General features: G+C 38.0%; 2 pseudogenes; one reads left to right on the forward strand and one right to left on the reverse strand.

The window, feature by feature from the left end:
• Positions 1-1944: 1944 nt before the first annotated feature.
• LOC100425439 (small integral membrane protein 15-like) lies at positions 1945-2162 on the forward strand (annotated as a pseudogene).
• Positions 2163-21275: 19113 nt separating this feature from the next.
• LOC707852 (myb/SANT-like DNA-binding domain-containing protein 2) lies at positions 21276-22472 on the reverse strand (annotated as a pseudogene).
• Positions 22473-23058: the final 586 nt, after the last annotated feature.

The raw sequence follows: 23058 nt of genomic DNA on the forward strand, positions 1-23058 counted from the left end.
TGGCCAATGTGATGAAACCCTGGCTGTACTAAAAATACAAAAATTAGCCGAAGGTGGTGGCGTGCGCCTGTAATCCCAGCTAATCGGGAAGCTGAGGCAGGAGAATCGCTTGAAGCCGGAAGGCAGAGGTTGCAGTGGGCCAAGATCGTGTCATTGCACTCTAGCCTGGGGGTGACAAGAGCAAAACTCCGTCTCAAAAAAAAGAGAGATGAAAAAACAAGAAGTTGAGATTTTAATGTTATACATACATAGAAAATAATACATAGAAAAAAAGTTATAATACATAGAAAATAGAAGGATAAGTTAAATTACTCCATGAAGAAACAATCAGACAAATCAAGCATGGATGGTATTCTACAGAACAACTGGCCTAAAATCTTCAACAATCAATGTCATAAAAATGAGGATGAGGAGAGGCATAATAGCTAAATGCAATGCATAAATTGGATTGGGCCCTCATTTAAAAAAAAAAAAACATAGAAGACATTGAGATAGTTGGGGCAATGTTAATAGGTACTGAATATCTGACGACATTATTAAATTATTGTTAATATTTGTAGGAAATTGTTTATCAATACTAGTAACCAAAATTCCAAATTTTTAAAATTAGACACAATTTATTCCATATTTATTGGCAATGATTAAAAAGAATTCTAGGCCACGTGCAGTGGCTCACACCTGTAATCCCAGCACTTTGTGAGGCCAAAGCAGGAGAATTGCTTTTGGCTAGGAGTTTAAGACCAGCCTGGGCAACATAGTGAGACCTCATCTCTACAAAATGTTTTTTTAAAAAATTAGCTAGGAGTGGTGGCATACCTATAGTCCCAGCTGCTTGGGGGCTGAGGCAGAAGGATCCGTTGAGACCAGAAGTTCGAGGTTGCAGTGAGTTAGGATCGTGCCACTGCACTCCAACTTGGGCAAGAGAGCAAGATCCCAACTCTTAAAAAAAAAATTGTAAGAGTTCTAAATTATAAAGAATTTAGCGTTCTAAAACTTGAAAAAGAATTTTAATTCTAAAGGATTAAAAAGAGTTTTGGTGGTATAGCAAAATGACTCTGCAAAGGAATGAGCTGCTAGAGCATATGAATAATAACTGTCCACTTAAACCACTTCCAGAAACTGAAAATAGTCATGGATATAAACATGGAAACAACGTCATGATAACCATTCTGTATTTACAAAATCAAACTTGTTCAACATGTTATTAGTTAAATAGGAGACATGTGTAGACATCAAAAATGATAATATAGACATATTTTTATTAAGAAGGATAGAATTTCATTATGTATCAATAAGGTAAGACAATAGGTTACAAATAGTGCACAGCATTTAAGTCCATTTTATCATATATTTATTGACAGGTATATGCTCAAGAATAGAATAATATAAAATAGAAACTCCATATTTGAGTAGCAGAATTGCATCTGGCTTATTTTTGCTTCTCTAAATCTTTGAAATTTTCAACATAGCATATATTTTCATAAAATTAAATTATCTAAAGTTAATTAACTTCTTTTTTAAAGCCATTACTTTGGTTTCTAGGCACGTTAAAACATTAGTTAATTGAAAATGGAAATGGAAGTCTGAGAACCTGCAGTTTGTAGGAAAGGCTGGTGGCCACTGCTGCAGTGGTTCTTGTCCCAGTGCACAGCAGAGATGGCGGCTTTGGTGCTGGCAGAACAAGTTGTAGTGTGTCATCCCCACATTTCTGGGGATCTGTAAGTCCTACCTGACTCACGGTGGGATGAGGAACCCACACTTGCCAAGGCTCAGGGGCAGGAGTGAACATGGTCCCCTTAGAAATTTAAACCTTCTCTCAGACGTGTACAGTGGAACTAAAGAAGACAAACAACTAAGGGTAATCTAAAATTGTGATTGGCTCGCTAATAATCCTAGGACAAAATGAGAGATCATTAATCAAGAATAAGTGAAACTACTAGAAAGATGTCTGATATAAAGGCTTGGGCCGAATATGTTGCATAATGGGCTGCCAAGGACCCATACGGTTTTCTTACAAAAGATAGTTTGGACTTTACTCCACTGTTACCAGCAGGTGCTGTACTGTTTTGGAAATTGGCCAAGACGATTGAGGCCAGGAGCAACAGAAGAAACAAAAACATCAAGAAAATATTGCAAAAGCTAAACAACTATAAAAGGACTGAAAAAATGAGCAGGCTCTACAATCAAAGGAAAATAATTTGGAAAATTTTGCAGCCTTGGAAAGACCTATTAAGATTTCTTCTTTCGATTTCATAACAGTCTTATTTAGCAAAGAAAATCTGACCATATGGAAGAATTATGTTAGTTCTAACTTATTACTATAGCAACTTCTAAGCTTGGGGATAGAAGTTTGTTGGTATCTATTGACAATTCTTACAAATTAGCACTTATTATGGTACAAATTATTTATAACTGACTTAGTCATTTGCCATTTTGCAGCTTTTGTACTGAAATGAAAATATCTTTTGGAGAAAAATGACTTTTGATTATGAACTCTATTCAAATAATGGCTTAAAATGGGGTCCTGTTCTGGGTAAAGAAAATTAAGAATGTGAAAATTCAGGATTGTCCTCTTTGAGGTGAAAAGTATGCTTTGGCTTAAAAGAGATACAGTACATTAATCACATATTTTATTATTATTGCGTATTTCTTGGAATAGAATCATTTCTGGGTTTATCAAAGCAAAGTAATATTAATCAATAAGTACATCTAATTGCTGCATTTTTCTGATTTTAGTCTTTCAGACAACTGGTAATTATCAAGACGTTCTGCATTTTTAAAACATAATTTTATAAAAAATTCTTTTATGTTGACTCTGTAGAATTTTGTCTACTAGATATAACACTTTTTGTACCTAAAAGCACTGCCATTTCTTAGAGATAACTTGTTGAGAAAAGTGACACTATTATTTAAAGCTTGCAATAAATATGCCAAACGCTGTAGTACCTTGGAACCAGTTTATTCTTTTTTTTTTTTTTTTTTCTCCTTTTTTGAAACAGAAGTCTCGCTCTGTTGCCCAGGCTGGAGTGCAGTGGCATGATCTCGGCTCACTATAAGCTCCACGTCCCGGGTTCACACCATTCTCCTGCCTCAGCCTCTCGAGTAGCTGGGACCACAGGCGCCTGCCACCAAGCCCGGCTTTTTTTTTTTTTTTTTTTTTTTTGTATTTTTAGTAGAGACGGGGTTTCACCGTGTTAGCCAGGATGGTCTCTATCTTCTGACCTCGTGATCCACCCGCCTCAGCCTCCCAAAGTGCTGGGATTACAGGCGTGAGCCACTGCACCCGGCCAAGAACCAGTTTATTCATATGCTAAGTACCACTGTGAAATAGAATGTCCTATCCCATAATTTGCTGATTATATAGATCCACTTTTGGTTTTTTATCCCATTCTCTGTTTTAATTTATGTGGTAATAATGTCCAATATTTTTTGATCGAATAGGTTCAAGGTGAAAATTAAGACTTCAAATGATGTTTCAAGAACTCTCAAAGAGTTAACAGTTAAGTCATACTTCATAAGTAGTAAAGAACGTCTTAAAATTTAGAAAATTTCATTGGACATAGTAGTAATTGGGTAAGAATAAATTATTTCAAAATAAAAATGCGATTACTAGAAGAGCTAAAGCATGCCTTTTTTTTTTTTTTTTTTAGACGGAGTCTCGTTCTGTCGCCAGGCTGGAGTACAGTGGCACAATCTTAACTCACTGCAACCTCAGCCTCCCGGGTTCAAGCGATTCTCCTGCCTAAGCCTCCTGAGTAGCTGGGACTACAGGCATGCACCACCACGCCCAGCTAATTTTTGTATTTTTAGTAGAGACGGGGTTTCACCATGTTGGCCAGGATAGTCTCGATCTCTTGACCTCGTGATCCACCTGTCTCAGCTTCCCAAAGTGCTGCGATTACAGGCGCGAGCCACCATGCCCAACCTTAAGCATGTTTCTTTTAGCTGAGTAGTATAACTGGAGCTTCTTACTATTAAACCTGGCATTTATAAATACATGGTCCAGTAATTTTATCCACCGTCAGTATTTAATAACTGGTTAATGTTTTATGCACTTCTGATAATAAATTTTAAGTTACAAAAAGTTGTCCAACAGCTCTAATTTTAAAATGAAACTACATATTAAAATAAATTTGATACTTTTTTATGAAGACAAAAAAATTAGAAGAGAAACCTCTTAAAATGCCATAAATGTACATCTAGTAGCGAGCAAGAAATCATATTTAGACTTCAGGAGGATTTTTATTAGCACATAAATACTATTTTTTAGAAAGACAATGTAACACTCTGAACATTTTTCTCAGGGAATGCAGAAACAAACCCTGAATCCCAGAACACCCAAAATAAGTTGGCATTTCAGATTCCAGTGGCATGTGATGGTTACTAGTTGTGCCTGCTTCTAAACTTACAGGGGCTCAGAACAAGGAACTTAGACTAGACTCCCAGACACCTGGGTTGGTCTTAGGGGTAGAGATTAGAGCCAGGCAATAATGTAGAGACATAGATTACAACCAGATTCTGAGCTAGCAAATACTTAAAGCCAATGTCCTTTAGTATTTTTTTATTGAAAGCGAGACAGAAGCTGCTTTTCTATTAGTCAACTTTGTATCCTGCTTTATATTGAAAATAAGGAATTTCATAAAGTTTAGCTTATTTTCAATTGTGTTATTCTACGCTGTTCTCACTATAAATAGACATCAAAAGTTAATCATACTAAGAACATGACAAGTGCATTCCTGAACTGCGTCCTTTGCATGAGCTTCTTATTCCCTCTATCTGGTCCACTTCTTCGAGATGACTGCACAGCAAACTCCCTCACTGCCTTCAGTTCTATGCTGAAATGTCACTTCCTCAAAGTTTGAACTAAAATGCCTCATTCAATACTTGAATGTTCTATTTTTCTGGTTTCAGGTTGAGAAAATCATTGCATTTATTAGGTGATGCTTTTCGCTAGTTTTCTTTCGTGATTTTTTTAAATTCTCAATCAGACAACCTTTGGGGAAGCATATTAAAGTGTTTAAAATTTAGATAATAAAATAGGTCATTTGTCTTCATTGAACAGAAACAATATCACAGTTACTATGTTTTCAGAATTGCAGCTGATTTTGCCTACCAAGCCATGTGACTCAGCTGAACAGGGACAACTTGTACCTGCTTTTCACAAAAATGCTGAAAATAATAATACTCTGACTCGGGCAAGTAGTTTTTTTTCTTTTCTTTTCTTTTTCTTTTTTTTTTTAAACTGTTTCTGGAATATTGTATTTTTTAAATGTTGTATTATTATTATTATTATTATACCTTAAATTCTAGGGTACATGTGCATAACGTGCAGGTTTGCTACATATGTATACTTGTGCCATGTTGGTGTGCTGCACCCATCAACTTGTCAGCACCCATCAACTCGTCACTTACATCAGGTATAACTCCCAATGCAATCCCTTCCCCCTCCCCTCTCCCCATAATAGGCCCCGGTGTGTGATGTTCCCCTTCCCAAGTCCAAGTGATTTCATTGTTCAGTTCCCACCTATGAGTGAGAACATGTGGTGTTTGGTTTTCTGTTCTTGTGATAGTTTGCTGAGAATGATGGTTTCCAGCTGCATCCATGTCCCTACAAAGGACACAAACTCATCCTTTTTTATGGCTGCATAGTATTCCATGGTGTATATGTGCCACATTTTCTTAATCCAGTCTGTCACTGATGGACATTTGGGTTGATTCCAAGTCTTTGCTATTGTGAATAGTGCCGCAATGAACATACATGTGCGTGTGTCTTTATAGCAGCATATGATTTATAATCCTTTGGGTATATACCCAGTAATGGGATGGCTGGGTCATATGGTACTTCTAGTTCTACATCCTTGAGGAATCGCCATACTGTTTTCCATAATGGTTGAACTAGTTTACAATCCCACCAACAGTGTAAAAGTGTTCCTATTTCTCCACATCCTCTCCAGCACCTGTTGTTTCCTGACTTTTTAATGATTGCCATTCTAAGTTGTGTGAGATGGTATCTCATTGTGGTTTTGATTTGCATTTCTCTGATGGCCAGTGATGACAAGCATTTTTTCTTGTGTCTGTTGGCTGTACACATGTCTTCTTTTGAGAAATGTCTGTTCATATCCCTTGCCCACTTTTTGATGGGGTTGTTTGTTTTTTTCTTGTAAATTTGTTTGGGTTCTTTGTAGGTTCTGGATATTAGCCCTTTGTCAGATGAGTACATTGCAAAAATTTTCTCCCATTCTGTAGGTTGCCTGTTCACTCTGATGGTAGTTTCTTTTGCTGTGCAGAAGCTCTTTAGTTTAATGAGATCCCATTTGTCAATTTTGGCTTTTGTTGCCGTTGCTTTTGGTGTTTTAGACATGAAGTCCTTGCCCATGCCTATGTCCTGAATGGTATTACCTAGGTTTTCTTCTAGGGTTTTTATGGTATTAGGTCTAACATTTAAGTCTCTAATCCATCTTGAATTGATTTTTGTATAAGGAGTAAGGAAAGGATCCAGTTTCAGCTTTCTACTTATGGCTAGCCAATTTTCCCAGCACCATTTATTAAATAGGGAATCTTTTCCCCATTTCTTGTTTTTCTCAGGTTTGTCAAAGATCAGATGGCTGTAGATGTGTGGTATTATTTCTGAGGACTCTGTTCTGTTCCATTGGTCTATATCTCTGTTTTGGTACCAGTACCATGCTGTTTTGGTTACTGTAGCCTTGTAGTATAGTTTGAAGTCAGGTAGCGTGATGCCTCCAGCTTTGTTCTTTTGACTTAGGATTGTCTTGGCAATGCGGGCTCTTTTTTGGTTCCATATGAACTTTAAAGCAGTTTTTTCCAATTCTGTGAAGAAACTCATTGGTAGCTTGATGGGGATGGCATTGAATCTATAAATTACCTTGGGCAGTATGGCCATTTTCACGATATTGATTCTTCCTATCCATGAGCATGGTATGTTCTTTCATTTGTTTGTGTCCTCTTTTATTTCACTGAGCAGTGGTTTGTAGTTCTCCTTGAAGAGGTCCTTTACATCCCTTGTAAGTTGGATTCCTAGGTATTTTATTCTCTTTGAAGCAATTGTGAATGGAAGTTCATTCATGATTTGGCTCTCTGTTTGTCTGTTATTGGTGTATAAGAATGCTTGTGATTTTTGCACATTAATTTTGTATCCTGAGACTTTGCTGAAGTTGCTTATCAGCTTAAGGAGATTTGGGGCTGAGATGATGGGGTTTTCTAAATATACAATCATGTCATTTGCAAAGAGGGACAATTTGACTTCTTCTTTTCCTAACTGAATACCCTTGATTTCTTTCTCTTGCCTGATTGCTCTAGCCAGACATTCCAACACTATGTTGAATAGGAGTGGTGAGAGAGGGCATCCCTGTCTTGTGCCAGTTTTCAAAGGGAATGCTTCCAGTTTTTGCCCATTCAGTATGATATTGGCTGTGGGTTTGTCATAAATAGCTCTTATTATTTTGAGATACATTCCATCAATACCGAATTTATTGAGAGTTTTTAGCATGAAGGGCTGTTGAATTTTGTCAAAGGCCTTTTCTGCATCTATTGAGATAATCAAGTGGTTTTTGTCTTTGGTTCTGTTTATGTGCTGGATTACCTTTATTTATTTGCATATATTGAAACAGCCTTGCATCCGAAGGATGAAGCCCGCTTGATCATGGTGGATAAGCTTTTTAATGTGCTGCTGGATTCAGTTTGCCAGTATTTTATTGAGGATTTTTGCATTGATGTTCATCAGGGATATTGGTCTAAAATTCTCTTTTTTTGTTGTGTCTCTGCCAGGCTTTGGTATCAGGTTGATGCTGGCCTCATAATATGAGTTAGGGAGGATTCCCTCTTTTTCTATTGATTGGAATAGTTTCAGAAGGACTGGTACCAGCTCCTCCTTGTACCTCTGGTAGAATTCAGCTGTGAATCCATCTGGTCCTGGACTTTTTTTGGTTGGTAGGCTATTAATTATTGCCTCAATTTCAGAGCCTGCTATTGGTCTATTCAGGGATTCAGCTTCTTCCTGGTTTAGTCTTGGGAGAGTGTAAGTGTCCAGGAAATTATCCATTTCTTCTAGATTTTCTAGTTTATTTGGTAGAGGTGTTTATAGTATTCTCTGATGGTAGTTTGTATTTCTGTGGGGCCAGTGGTGATATCTCCTTTATCATTTTTTATTGTGTCTATTTGATTCTTCTCTCTTTTCTTCTTTATTAGTCTTGCTAGCGGTCTATCAATTTTGTTGATCTTTTCAAAAAACCAACTCCTGGATTCATTGATTTTTTGGAGGGTTTTTTGTGTCTCCATCTCCTTCAGTTCTGCTCTGATCTTAGTTATTTCTTACCTTCTGCTAGCTTTTGAATGTGTTTGCTCTTGCTTCTCTAGTTTTTTTAATTGTGATGTTAGAGTGTCAATTTTAGATGTTTCCAGCTTTCTCTTGTGGGCATTTAGTGCTACAAATTTCCCTCTACACACTGCTTTAAATGTGTCCTGGAGGTTCTGGTATGTTGTATCTTTGTTCTCATTGGTTTCAAAGAACATCTTTATTTCTGCTTTCATTTCGTTATGCACCCAGTAGTCATTCAGGAGCAGGTTGTTCAGTTTCCATGTAGTTGAATGGTTTTGATTGAGTTTCTTAGTCCTGAGTTCTAGTTTGATTGCACTGTGGTCTGAGAGACACTTTGTTATAATTTCTGTTCTTGTACATTTGCTGAGGAGTGCTTTACTTCCAAGTATGTGGTCAATTTTGGAATAAGTGCGATGTGGTGCTGAGAAGAATGTATATTCTGTTGATTTGGGGTGGAGAGTTCTGTACATGTCTATTAGGTCTGCTTGGTGCAGAGATGAGTTCAATTCCTGGATATCCTTGTTAACTTTCTGTCTCATTGATCTGCCTAATGTTGACAGTGGGGTGTTAAAGTCTCCCATTATTATTGTATGGAAGTCTAAGTCTCTTTGTAAGTCTCTAAGGACTTGTTTTATGAATCTGGGTGCTCCTGTATTGGGTGCATATATATTTAGGATAGTTAGCTCTTCCTGTTGAATTTATCCCTTTACCATTATGTAATGGCCTTCTTTGTCTCTTTTGATCTTTGATGGTTTAAAGTCTGTTTTATCAGAGACTAGGATTGCAACCCCTGCTTTTTTTTGTTCTCCATTTGCTTGGTAGATCTTCCTCCATCCCTTTACTTTGAGCCTATGTGTGCCTCTGCATGTGAGATGGGTCTCCTGAATACAGCAAACTGATTGGTCTTTACTCTTTATCCAGTTTGCCAGTCTGTGACTTTTAATTGGAGCATTTAGTCCATTTACATTTAAGGTTAAGATTGTTATGTGTGAACTTGATCCTGCCATTATGATATTTACTGGTTATTTTGCTCGTTAGTTGATGCAGTTTCTTCCTAGCATCGATGGACTTTACATTTTGGAATGTTTATGCAATGGCTGGTACCGGTTGTTCCTTTCCATGTTTAGTGCTTCCTTCAGGGTCTCTGGTAAGGCAGGCCTGTTGGTGACAAAATCTCTAAGCATTTGCTTATCTGTAAAGGATTTTATTTCTCCTTCACTTATGAAACTTAGTTTGGCTGGATATGAAATTCTGGGTTTAAAATTCTTTTCTTTAAGAATGTTGAATATTGGCCCCCACTCTCTTCTGGCTTGGAGAGTTTCTGCCGAGAGATCTGCTGTTAGTCTGATGGGCTTCCCTGTGTTGGTAACCCGACCTTTCTCTCTGGCTGCCCTTAACAGTTTTTCCTTCATTTCAACTTTGGTGAATCTGACAATTATGTGTCTTGGAGTTGCTCTTCTCGAGGAGTATCTTTGTGGTATTCTCTGTATTTCCTGTATTTGAATGTTGGCCTGCCTTACTAGGTTGGGGAAGTTCTCCTGGATGATATCCTGAAGAGTGTTTTCCAACTTGGTTCCATTTTCCCCCTCACTTTCAGGCACCCCAATCAGATGTATATTTGGTCTTTTCACATAATCCCATACTTCTTGCAGGCTTTGTTCATTTCTTTTTCCTCTTTTTTCTTTAGACTTCTCTTCTCACTTCATTTCATTCATTTGATCCTCAGTCACTGATACTCTTTCTTCCAGTTGATCGAGTCAGTTACTGAAGCTTGTGCATTTGTCACTTATTTCTCGTGTCATGGTTTTTATCTCTGTCAGTTCGTTTATGGCCTTCTCTGCATTGATTATTCTAGTTATCCATTCTTCCATTATTTTTTCAAGATTTTTAGTTTCTTTGCGCTGGGTACGTAATTCCTCCTTTAGCTCTGAGAAGTTTGATGGACTGAAGCCTTCTTCTCTCAACTTGTCAAAGTCATTCTCCATCCAGCTTTGATCCGTTGCTGGCGATGAGCTGCGTTCCTTTGGAGGGGGAGATGCACTCTTATTTTTTGAATTTCCAGCTTTTCTGCCCTGCTTTTTCCCCATCTTTGTGGTTTTATCTGCCTCTGGTCTTTGATGATGATGGTGATGTACTGATGGGGTTTTGGTGTAGGTGCCCTTCCTGTTTGATAATTTTCCTTCTAACAGTCAGGACCCTCAGCTGTAGGTCTGTTGGAGATTGCTTGAGGTCCACTCCAGACCCTGTTTGCCTGGGTATCAGCAGCAGAGGCTGCAGAAGATACAATATTGCTGAACAGCAAGTGTACCTGTCTGATTCTTGGTTTGGAAGCTTTGTCTCAGGGGTGTACCCCGCCATGTGAGGTGTGGGATGTCAGTCTGCCCCTAGTAGGGGATGTCTCCCAGTTAGGCTACTCAGGGTTCAGGGACCCACTTGAGTAGGCAGTCTGTCCATTCTCAGATCTCAACCTCCGAGATCCACTGCTCTCTTCAAAGCTGTCAGAAAGGGTCATTTGCATCTGCAGAGGTTTCTGCTGCTTTTTTTTTTTTTGTTTAGCTGTGCCCTGTCCCCAGAGGTGGAGTCTACAGAGACAGGCAGGCCTCCTTGAGCTGCTGTGGGCTCCACCCAGTTTGAGCTTCCCAGTGGCTTTGTTTACCTACTTAAGCCTCAGCAATGGCGGGCGCCCCTCCCCCAGCCTTGCTGCTGCCTTGCCGTTTGATTGCAGACTGCTGTGCTAGCAATGAGGGAGGCTCCTCAGGCATGGGACCCTCCCGGTCAGGTGTGGGATATAATTTCCTGATGTGCCATTTGCTAAGACCGTTGGTAAAGCACAGTATTGGGGTGGGAGTTACCCGATTTTCCAGGTGTTGTGTGTCTTAGTTCCGCTGGCTAGGAAAAGGGATTCCCTTCCCCCTTGCACTTCCCAGGAGAGGCGATGCCTCACCCTGCTTCAGCTCTCGCTGGTCGGGCTGCAGCAGCTGACCAGCACCGATTGTCCAGCACTCCCTAGTGAGATGAACCTGGTACCTCAGTTGAAAATGCAAAATCACCCATCTTCTGTGTCGCTCGCACTGGGAGCTGGGGACTGGAGCTGTTCCTATTTGGCCATCTTGCTCCCTTTTCTTTTCTTTTTTTTAGAGACAAGATCTCTCTCTGTTGCACAGGCTGGAGTACAGTGGCATGATCATGACTCACTACAGCCTCCACCTCCTGGGCTAAAGTGATCTTCCTGCCTCTGCCTCTGCCTCCCAAGTAGCTGGGACCACAGGTGCACACCCTCACTCCCAGCTACTTTTTGTATTATTTGTAGACTGTGCCTCACTGTGTTGCCCAAGCTCGTCTTGAATTCCTGGGCTCAAGCAATCCTCCTGCCTCAGCCTCCCAAAGTGCTAGGATTATAGGCATAAACCATCATGCTCAGTCTCAAGTAATATTTGTGCTTCTATCAATTATCTATTGCTGCATAATGAGCCACCTGAAAAATTGTTATTTAAAATTAGTAATTTTAAGTAACAACAAAATATTATGTCTCACCATTGTGTGTAAGTTTTCAGGGAAATCTCTTTGTTAGTTTCACCTGAGCTCACTCATACAACCATTGTCAGCTGGAGCATCAGCTGGGTTGCAAGGCCCAAGATCCCCGCTCACATGTCTGGCAGTTGATTCTAATCATCAGCTGGTGCACTGTGGTTGTCATCCTTAAATAGGATAGATAAGCTTCCTTATGTGATAGTCTCATTGCAGCATTCAGGGAGAGCAATCATAGAAGTTGCAATATCTCCTAAGGTCTAAGGCCTACAGTTATCACAGTGTCACTTTCATTTTTAGGAGAGAAACCTCTTAAAATGCTCTAAATATATATATGTAGTAGTGAACAGAAAGTCATATTTGGAGTTCTACTGGATTTTTTATTACAGCATACGAATATTATTGCTTAGAAAGACAATATAACACTGAACATTTTTTCAAGATATGCAGAAACAACACCTGAATCGCAGATATCCCAGAGTAAGTTGGGATTTGAGATTCTAGTTGCACATAATGTTGACTAGTTGTACCTGCTCCCAAATGTACAGGGGCTCAGAACAAGAGACTTGGCATATCTGAGGAGTGATGGGGGCATATTATGAGAAGGTGAAGGGAGGAAAAATTTAGTGAATAAAGGTTGCCTTGGTATGCAGATATGTCTTCAGGTGATTAAAAAAAAAGTTCTTTCAGAGTAGTTCTTCTCTTGGTACAGATGCCTTTTATTAACAAAAATTTCCTTTACAAAAGGGGAGTTTTACAGTTTGCAATTGAAGGGGAGGTGTGAAGCTTTTCCCTCTTCGGCCAATTCTCAACTTCTTTTAGCTCAAAGTAATCAATATGCCAAAGTGGCATAATTTGGAATAGCATATCCTGATCTTCCTCAGTCATATTTTGGGATGGCATATCCTGAACCCCATCAATACTTTCTCTAAAGTCCAGAATTTTTTCTCCAAGATATATATTTTAAATTCTTACTTGGTAGATAAGGGAGCATAGGGGAGAGTGGGACTGTTTTTTTCAAGGGAAAGTTAGCCCAAAATCCAAAATGTACAACCGATAAATCTACCGAACTCTCGTTGAAGGGCCCTGTCTGGGTGCCCTTTTGCCTCTCATTTAGTCCATGATGGAGAATTAGAAATGGGTTACTTAGAAGCAGAACCAGAAAACTGCTAGTTAACACCAGCATATGGGCTTTGGGAATCCTAAAGAAGGCACCAAAGCATGAATAAGTAGACATGAGGAATTACACATTATAGGATTGTCATGTGTACAAAGGAGGGGGTAGGCGAAGGATGAGATAGTGAGTGAGTCCTGGGAGTTGCATGTTCAAGTAGCTGGAAGTTGTTGGGCAATACATCTAAACTCTTACTGAGAGACACATGCTCCGGATTTATCCTGCACAGTGACGAGCTTGTGCTTGTAAAACAATGCACTTTTATCTTCCATGATAGAATACTGGGATGCATAATTTAATTATTTTACTCCTTCAAATGCTCCAATTTCACCCTTGGGGTAGAAGGAGGTAGACAAGGAGGGTAAGTTGTATAAATGCCAGCAACTTTTCAATTTCACAGAAATTAGTTTTAGACAACATTGTGTGGCCGAGGGATCAGAACAGCTCATTCTTGCAGATAGCTTGTTTATTGCTGGAAGAGACTTTCAAAAGGAGAGTGGACCTTGTGTGAAATCCAAGTTAGCTGAACCTACAGTGGGTTCCTTCACTCGAATAAAGTGACCTGATGCTATTGCTTATCACTGTCTCACGTCTTGGTCAGAGTAGTTCTTCTCTTGGTACAGATGCCTTTTATTAACAAAATGAGCCACCTGAAAAATTGTTATTTAAAATTAGTAATTTTAAGTAACAACAGAATATTATGTCTCACCATTGTGTGTAAGTTTTCAGGGAAATCTCTTTGTTAGTTTCACCTGAGCTCACTCATACAACCATTGTCAGCTGGAGCATCAGCTGGGTTGGGTTGTTCTGCCCCTGATAACCAGATGTTCTTGCCATGAGTTCCCTTTCACCCTTTGTCATCTTCCTTCCTCTTTTTTCTTCATCTCATAATGACTTAAAATGGCTCCTCTCAGCACTGAAACAAGCAATGACATTAAGAGCTACATGGTTGGTATCCACCACAGAACCTCCTGTGTAATTTGTCTAAACTGCTATTTACTTGGGCCCCAAGTAGGAGGGGTGCTGGTGAGATAACTTTCACTGCAATTTGCAATTTTGAATTACAAAAGTGGTCAAAGGACAGTGGGAGATTGTTCTGTCTCTCAGGATCTCTAGTTTTTTGTGTTTGTTTGCTTTGTTTTGATATGAGCAGAAATGCCTCTAGTGTTTTCTTTTTATATAAAATATTGGTTTTAGAAGTAAGGGGTGTGTGTGTGTGTGTATTTGTATATGTAATTTAGTAATTTATTATATATGTTTACAGCATATATGTAAATTAGTGCATAAATATTTACACATATTATAGCTTCATTTTGTATTACAGCTTTTAAATTTTGTCAATGGCTTTTCCAGCATCTGTAGAAATAACCAGATGTGCAGTCATTTTTTTGTCAATATATCAATCTGGTGTATGGTACTAATGAATTCCTTAATATTGACCCATATTCTTGGAATAAATCCCACTCAATCGTGGTATATTATTTTCTTACTGTAATGTTGAATTTTGTTTGCTAATATTTTGTTATTTCTTAAAATTTACATTCGAGTGATATTGGTCTGTAGTTTGCATTCATGTACTCTCTTTATCAGGTTTTGCATCACAAAAGTAATTAAGTTTTCCCTTTACTCTCAAACAATATGTAGAATATTAGAACTCTGAAACAATGTGTAGAACATTAGAACTATCTTATCTTTGAGGGTTTGGTAGAGTCTTCTTGGGAAAACATCTGGACCTTGTTTTTCTGTAGGGCTATTTCTTAATGATATTCTCAATATTTTTATATGAAAATTGGTCTGTTTAAGCTTTCTAATTCTAGTAGGGTAAATTTGGTAATATGTATTTCCATAGGAAATTATCCATTTTATCTTCATTTTCAAATTCATTTCTGTAGAGAAAAATCTCTTCTGTTTCTACAGTTCTTGTCATTTCTTAATTGGCGTACTTGTACTTTATCCCTTCATTTCTTGGACAAGTTAGCTAGTGGTGTATCTGCTTTTTTTGTTTTTAATAAAGTGATTTTGATTTATTAATGAGGTCTGTTTTGTTCCATTCGCAATCTCTGCTTTTGCCTTTATAGTTTCCTTTCTTGTGCTCTCTTTTGGTTTACTTTGTTCTTTCCTAGCTCTTTTTAAAAAACATGAATTTTCCTGCAATCACTGCTTTACATATATCTCTTAGATTCTGATACATACTGTTTTCATTGTCTTTATTCGTATAAATTCTGTAATTTTACTCTATGTTTCCCCTTCACCCAGGAGTTGTTTCATAGGATTTTTCATTTCCAGGTGAAAGAGCTAATTTGTTTTATATGTTTGCTTGTTTGTTTTTGTCAATAATTTCCAGTTTTATTATATTGTGATCAGATATGTTATTTGAACTATTTCAACATAATGTAAATTACTGATGTTTTCCTTGTGACCTAATGTAGGATTGGATTTTGAGAATGGATTAATAGGTGCTTGAGCAGAAGGTATATCAGAATGTACAGCTCATATATGTTCATAAAATCTACTTTATTGATCAAGTTGTTTAGGTATTTTTCTCCTTATTTTCTTTTTGTCCTTTTGATCTGTCTTGCACTGAGAGTGTTATAGTAACATCTGTTATGATTCCTATGTTTTTATATGTTTCCTTGAATGTTCTGTAGCTTTTGTTTCAAAAATATGGATGCTGTCTACATTTAGTGCATGAATATTCACACACATTATGGCTCCACTTTGCAGTGCAATGTTTAGCCACATGCAAAAAAATGTCCTTTTTGTCATATTTAATGCTTTGGGGCTTAAATTAAACTTTGCTGATACCAACATCTCTATGCCTATGCTTCCTTTGCTTCTGTTTAGTATACCTTTCTCATTTGTTTATTTTTGCCTTTCTAAATTTCTTAATTATAGGTATGTATCATGTCCATGGCATATTGTTGTGGTGTGCTTTGTGAGAAAATTAAAAATATTTTTTTAAAATAAATGAATGTATTAGTTATTAGGGAGAAAAGTAATATATTTTTCTTACACATCACTAGGTTTATGGCTGAGACTCCTGTAACAAAATATAGATTAAAAAGAGAGAAGCACGACAAATTCACTTAGTGTAAGTTGTACATGACACAGGAGCCTTCAGAAATGAAGACCCAAAAACTCAGCAAAAACTGTTTTTGTGGACAATCATGCAGAGATATAATTAGAAGACAAAAGGGTAAATGGTAAGAAGCTGCAGGAAACTTAACAAGGCCTGTTTTTTCAGATTCTTCTTGGCCTCTCTGTGTGACATTCCTTCCCTCTCAGTATGGGGTAGTCTACTTGTCACATGAAGGTCTTCAAGGTAAGAGGGAGGGAGAAGATCAGAGAGTAGCCTTCCTAGGTTTTCTGGCCTACTTCAGGGAAGAAGGAACAAGGGAAGTTTCAGTTTCTATGGCCCACTTTATAAGAGAAGAGATAGGAGAAAGTCAGAGAGAAGTTCCTGCTTTTTTGTTTGTTTGTTTTTCAATTTACTTCAGCTTAAAATACTCAGTATGTCAAGATGCTGTATTTTGGGGTAGTGTTTCCTACCACATCATTATCTATTGCCAGACAAACAACTCCACAACTTAGCAGCTTGAAACAACATACATTTATTATGGTATAGTTTCTCTGGGTCAAGAATCAGGGAGTCTCTTAACTGGGATCTCTGGCTCACCGTCTTCCATAAAACTCCAGTCGAGTTGTTGGCCAGGCTAGTTATCTTAAGGTTCAGCACTTTAAAGATTCACCTCCAAGCTCTTCTAGTTGTTGTCAAGTCTCATATTCTTGTTAGTTGTTGGCTGGAGTTGTCAGTTTCTTACCATGTGATCCTCTCTACAGGACAGCTCACAATATGGCATCTGGCTTCTCTCAGAACAAGCGAGCAAGGCAGTGAGAGAGAATAAGACAAAAGCCACAATCTTTTTGTAACCTGATCTTTGAAGTGATATCTCATCACTTTTGCAATATACTATTCATTAGAAGGTAGTGGGTAATTTCAGTCTATACTCAAGGGAAGGGAATTACACAAAGGCTTGAATACTAGGAGGTAGGACTCTTTGGGGATTAAAAGCTACCTACCACAGTTTTCCTTCTGGCTCTCAAGGATTTGCTTCCTTTCCACATGCAAAATACACTCACCCCCTCCGAAGGTCCTCAAAATTCATAAATTGTTAAAGTGCCAGCTCAAGGTTTAGAATCTCATTATCTAAATCAGGTCCAGGTGCTGCTACCTGGGTGAAGTTCCTCTTGTCTTGTGGACCTGTAAAATTAAATAGCCAAGTTATCTTCCTCCCAACACACGCAACATATAATTGTGGAACAGACATGGGATTAACACTATAGATATTCCTATTTAAAAAGGGAGAAAATGGGAAGCAAAACGGAATCACTGGTCTGCAGAAATCTTAAATCCATCCAGGCAAATGTTAGATATTCCTTGATTGGGTCTGAGTACTTGGCTTTACATGCCTAGCTTTTTGGTTTAGCCTTCTGAATCAGAATTCACAGCTGAGTGGTTTCCTCAGTTTGCTACCTACTAGTAGAATTTTGGGGATCCAAGAACCTCTTTTCATTTTGTTTTCTCTTTGTCCCTTTCAGTCCAAGCTGGCAATGTTTTTGCTGATACGGTTTTATCAATAACTGTCTGGGTCTCCTGTAAATTTCATTAAGGTTTACTTCATTAGAGAAAAGCTACACCTACAAATCCCCCTTGAGATAAGTTCTTCTCTACCTTGTGTTCCTACCCATAGGGCTGTGAAACAGCACCTTTAAGCTTTTGATTTAAAGGATCTATAAGGCATACTCTTAATCTCTTTAAAGTGCCTTTTATGTGACTGAATATAACTTTGAAGATCTAAATAGAATCTTTGATATTTCTTAAATTTTAACAAGAGATTTTACAGTCACACTTTTCATTTTTAGACAACGATTCCTGGAAGTGCCGTAGATTTGATCTTTACCCAGAAGTCATTTCTTAATTTTAGCATTATTTGCCATTTGGAGAGGCTAAGATTTTCAAAGCCATAAGTCCTGGCTCTTTTTTAAAAAACACCACACCCTTCCCTCAATTTATCTCTCCCCTCTCACATTTTACTATAAGTATCAAGAAGCAACTAGGTGGTATCTTCAACACTTTACTTAGAAATAACCACAGTTAGACTACCCAGTTTATTAAGCACATTTTCTACTTCTCACATAACCACAGACAACAGTTACATTCTGCCACTACATTATAAGAATCCCAGGTTGGGCAACGTAGTTAGACCCCAGTTCTACAAAAATAAATAAATAAATAAATAAATAAATAAATAATAAAAATAAAATACAATAAAATAAAAGCCAGATGTGGTGGCATGTGCCTGTAGTCCTAGCTACTTAGGAGGCTGAAGTGAAAGGCTTGAGTCCAAGAGTTTGAGGTTACAGTAAGCTATAGTCATATAATCATGCCACTGCATTCTGGCCTAGATGACAGAGTGAGACCGTGTCTCTTAAAAAAAAAAAAATTTTTTTTAAAAGAATTTCCTTCCTTTGAGATTCCAATAACATTTTCCTCACTTTCCCTTAAGCTCTCACTAGTATCTTCTTCAAAGTCCCAAACTTTACAGCACGTTCAAGGCACTTTAAACATTTACTGACACTTTCCTCAAAATTCACTGCCCAGTTCCAATGCCATGCCCACAGTTTTAGTTATTTGTATGTCAGTACAAGAGTTCCAGGTAACAAAATCTGTACTCATCATCTAGTGCTATGTAGCAAATTACCCTGAAACGTGGGGGCTTAAAACTATAGACTTTTATCCTGTAGTTTCTTAGGGACAGGAATCCAAGGATGGACTAGTAGGGTTCCTCTAGTTCAGATTATTCCATAGTGCTATAATCATTTTGTAGATGGGTTTAACTGATTGTGGTAGGTGCCTCTAATGATATGAATATTATTATTTTACTGTCATTCATTTTTACTAGTTTGTCTCTCATCCATTTTGCTTCTTTCTTGGTCTTCTTTTCATTATCTTACTTGTTTTCTTGACTTTTTTCTATGCTCCTTATTAAGTTTCACTTGATATTCTACCTTGGGTACCTTATTACTAATTCTTTATTTCTAAGATATTTTGTCTTCACTTTAGTTCTTTCTTAAGACAATTCTCTTTTCATATCTCCTTGGTTTTTGTTGTTGTTTTTCCATTTTCCTTCTTAGGGTTTGAGTTTCTTACAAGGTTTTTCATATCCTCAAACACATACTTGATTATATATTTAATTCTTAGTTTTCTTCTGCTTTTTTTTCAGAGACTTCTCTTTGTATGTGTGAAATTTTCTCATTTGTGTGAAAGTTTGTCTTCTGATTCTTAAGAACAGTTCTATATGAATTTGCTAATTTGCATTTTGTTCATTTTTATTGCATTGGGATGTTTCACAAGATTCCTAGTTTAGTGATGCCCTTTCTCTTTACATAACAAAGTTCATACATTGTAAACAGATTTGTTTGTTTGTTTAGGTGGGGTGGCAGAGCTGTGTGTCCTCTGGTTTTATGATTCTCTTTTGTTCTATAGGATGCTACATTTTTCCCTTTAGTTTCTTTTTCCTTTCACCACCTAATTACCAAGTGGAGTTTCTTACCTTCTTTATTGACTTTTTTTCTCTTTCAGAAGCTATGTGTTTCAAAGATTGCCCCTTTAAACCATAGGTACTTTGAAATCCCTTCCCTGTGATCCATGTTCTGATCTAGTCAGATGCTTTTTTAGAATATTCAGATTTAAGGTAGAATCAATCTTTCTGAGGATAATTTTGGATCAGTTGGCTCCTTCCTTATCTTCCTTTTCTGTCTTCCCTACAGTTTTTCTCTTTTGCCTCGTGGCTGGAGGGTGGGGATTAAGGTGGTAGCATGGAAGATTGTACTGGAATTTGGTAATTTTTATTTTTTTAACCTATTGTTACTTGGAAGTTTTCACATTCTATGTCTTCAAGTTATGCAGAGGGCTTTTTCTGTGTAAATTTACATTTGCCATCTTGTTATTTGATATTGTTTTAGGAAGATACGGTGGGAGAGTGGTAGCTTGGTGACCACCATTGTCTTCAGCTACCTAGAAGTTCTCCTTTTAATTTTTTTAAACATTTCTAATTACTTTTTCAAATTTTGTGTGTGTTAAATTAGAAGTATTGAGAAGCCAGGGACTATGTACATCTTGTTCTGGCATATTCCATTTGTCTAATACAGGTACAATTATTGTAGAGTCAAAAGAGCGCTACACTTCAGTCCGACATAAGGAATACTACATTCTGAAGACATGTGTTTACAACCTTAGCTTATTTAGTCCTTAGATTCTTTATCTATAACCAAGGATCTCACAGGATTGTTGTGGGAAAAGTTCAAGTATAAAAATACTTGACAATAGTTATTGTCCTATCTATGCTTAAGCAACACTTATCCAACACACACACACACACACACACACACACACACACACACACTCTAACTCTACGTTAATAACCTATACAGTTTTCTATTTTATCTTATGCAATCCTTAGCATTTGATAATTACACTAAACCTTTTATATGTAATTTTTCTGACTAATCTGTCATCATGCTTTTCTTGTAAATACCAGTGTCTCAAGTCCCATTTCTTAAGATGTGACTTTGGGAAACTGCTCTTGCATTTTCTTAATTTTATAAAGAAAGTGAAACACAAATTAAAATGTTACTGCATATTTTATTTTTCATGAGTAGGCAGCCTACATTCACAGTTTATGTTAATGCAAAAAAGCTAGTACACTGAAAACCTATTTTTTTAATCTATTGCTTATTTATTCAGGGTTGTAAATATTACTTATATAGAGACACAGAGATGTGTAAAAATGAAACATTGTGAAAAAAATACAATTTTTCAATTTCATATGAAACTCAAAGTGTAAGTTTTGTCCAATATGGAATGTACCTACATTTGTTTGTATTAGGGCTCTAAAATCCATTTAAAAATTGTTTTTCTATTTTTAAAAAAGAAATAGCTGACCCACCAGGCAAGTTCGCTATATATCTTGCTTGCTCAAAATGAGCATTTTCAGGTAAGGTCTGTTTTTTCTGGCCCAAGTCTACTATGATTCCTTAGAAGTCATGCTGGCCCAATCGAAGAAAGGGTGTCCATGAAGAGTCTGATGGTGGCATCTGGATGAGGGGTGGTACCGGTAATGGGAAGTGAGCAGAGAAGAAGGAGCTAAGAGCCCAAATCCTTATGAAGGATGACATTCAGTTGTTAAATTTTAAGGGGTATCCAATGGCTTTTTCCAGGCACTCAACTAAAGAGCCTGCGGAAAGAAAATCCCTCTCTACTTCTACAAATTTGATGTAGATGGATTTGGGGGAAACTCCGGGATCCACAATACAGTTCTGAGACAAAAACCCATTAATACCAACCAAATCTTTGCTGAAGGTTTTGGCATTCACTTGGAAATGTAAAAATAAGCACTGCTGCAGAGTCCTGACCTCAAAAATCCAGAGGTAGCAATAGATAATTCGGGTGGGTTCTATTTCCACCTATAATGAGGCTTGTGCTGAAAGAGTTCTCAGGTCAACCCGGCCCTCTTTTCCTGGGTCCAGGGAAGGTTGCTCCATGTGTGGTGAGAGGGGCCTCTCAATACATTCTTCATAGCCAATGGCATAAAGGCCTGGGCTTTTAGGAATACCCCCAGGCAATAAATATTGAACAACATTCCCACCAGTTGGTTTGGAATGGGCAATGGGTATCCAGTCAATTTCCATGTGCAGCTCCAAGCACCTAGCTTCGCTAATAGTGATCTCTAAAAATGTGTAGTAAATATTTTTCCAGTTCATTTTCTGCACTCGGGTCATAATGATCCGTCCTTCAGACTTCTCAGAGTTGAAGTACTCCCGAAGTCACTTGCCAAGGGGCACCTGGGAGCTGATCTCAGCATAATGGTAACGGATATCCTCTTTCCAATGGGTGTTATAACCAATTCCAAAAATGGCCAGTTTATTAGAAAGATGGAGCCTTGAAAAGTCTGTCCAGCTCTGAAAAAGTTCCCATTTCAACTGTACCGATTCCAAAATCTGTACAATATTCTGCATGATGTCTCTCCTCTGTGCTTCCTCAGAAGACTCTTGTTTTATTTTTAATGTTCTCTTTGTGACAGGTATTTCATCCAATTCCTGATCTGTTGGATAGCCATGGAGATCCTGACTGTGGTTTCCCCAGTCCTCCTGTGAATAGTCCTCCATAGTGCTGCCATCTGACTCCAGCTCATGTAAGCTATGAAGGTGGTTCTTGCTCTCTATTCAGCACCGGTGAGGCCGCAGCTGGAGCACAGTATTCAGTTCTGGGTATCCAACCAGCTTGATGCGTTCCTGGCACTGGGACGGGGTCTGCTCGTAGCCCAGCTTGGCCAGGGCCCGGGACATGCGCTCATACATGGCTGGCCCGGGGGCCTTGCTGCCGAACACCGTACCGGCTCCCTCCAGCTGCTGGTACAGCACCTCCACGTTGCCCCACACTGCGATCAGCCGCCGCGGCCCCGCCACCACCGCCACCAGGGGAGAAGGAGACCGGAAAGCCTATTTTTAACTTGAAAATTTACAAATTATAATAATCCTATTAGTAAGAGTAATAACAATGACACATATTGACATTTTTACTATATGCCAGTCACCATTTTAAGTACTTTTAAATTAAGCTAATATAATCCTTACAACAATACTATGAGGTAGGTATTATTCTTTTTATCTTTATTATATAACTAAGCAAACTAAGTTAAGTAACTTGCTGGAGGTCACGCAGCTAGTAAATGGTGTAGCCTGTGTTTGAACCCAATGAAAAAGATGTCGTGAGTCAGTTAGGCAAATGGTAAAATACTACTTATTCAGGTGGACGTTTCTTGAATCACTATTTAGTAAGCTAAAAATTTGTAAGAAATAGTAAATCTCAAGCAGATAACATTACTTAAAAATACCGAAAAAAACGCTTGAAGTCTTCCCTTTCCTGGACAGAGTAGGATACTAAAGAGCAAAGGGAGGA

Source organism: Macaca mulatta, chromosome X (assembly GCF_049350105.2).
Source record: "Macaca mulatta isolate MMU2019108-1 chromosome X, T2T-MMU8v2.0, whole genome shotgun sequence".
NCBI classification, from domain to species: domain Eukaryota; kingdom Metazoa; phylum Chordata; class Mammalia; order Primates; family Cercopithecidae; genus Macaca; species Macaca mulatta.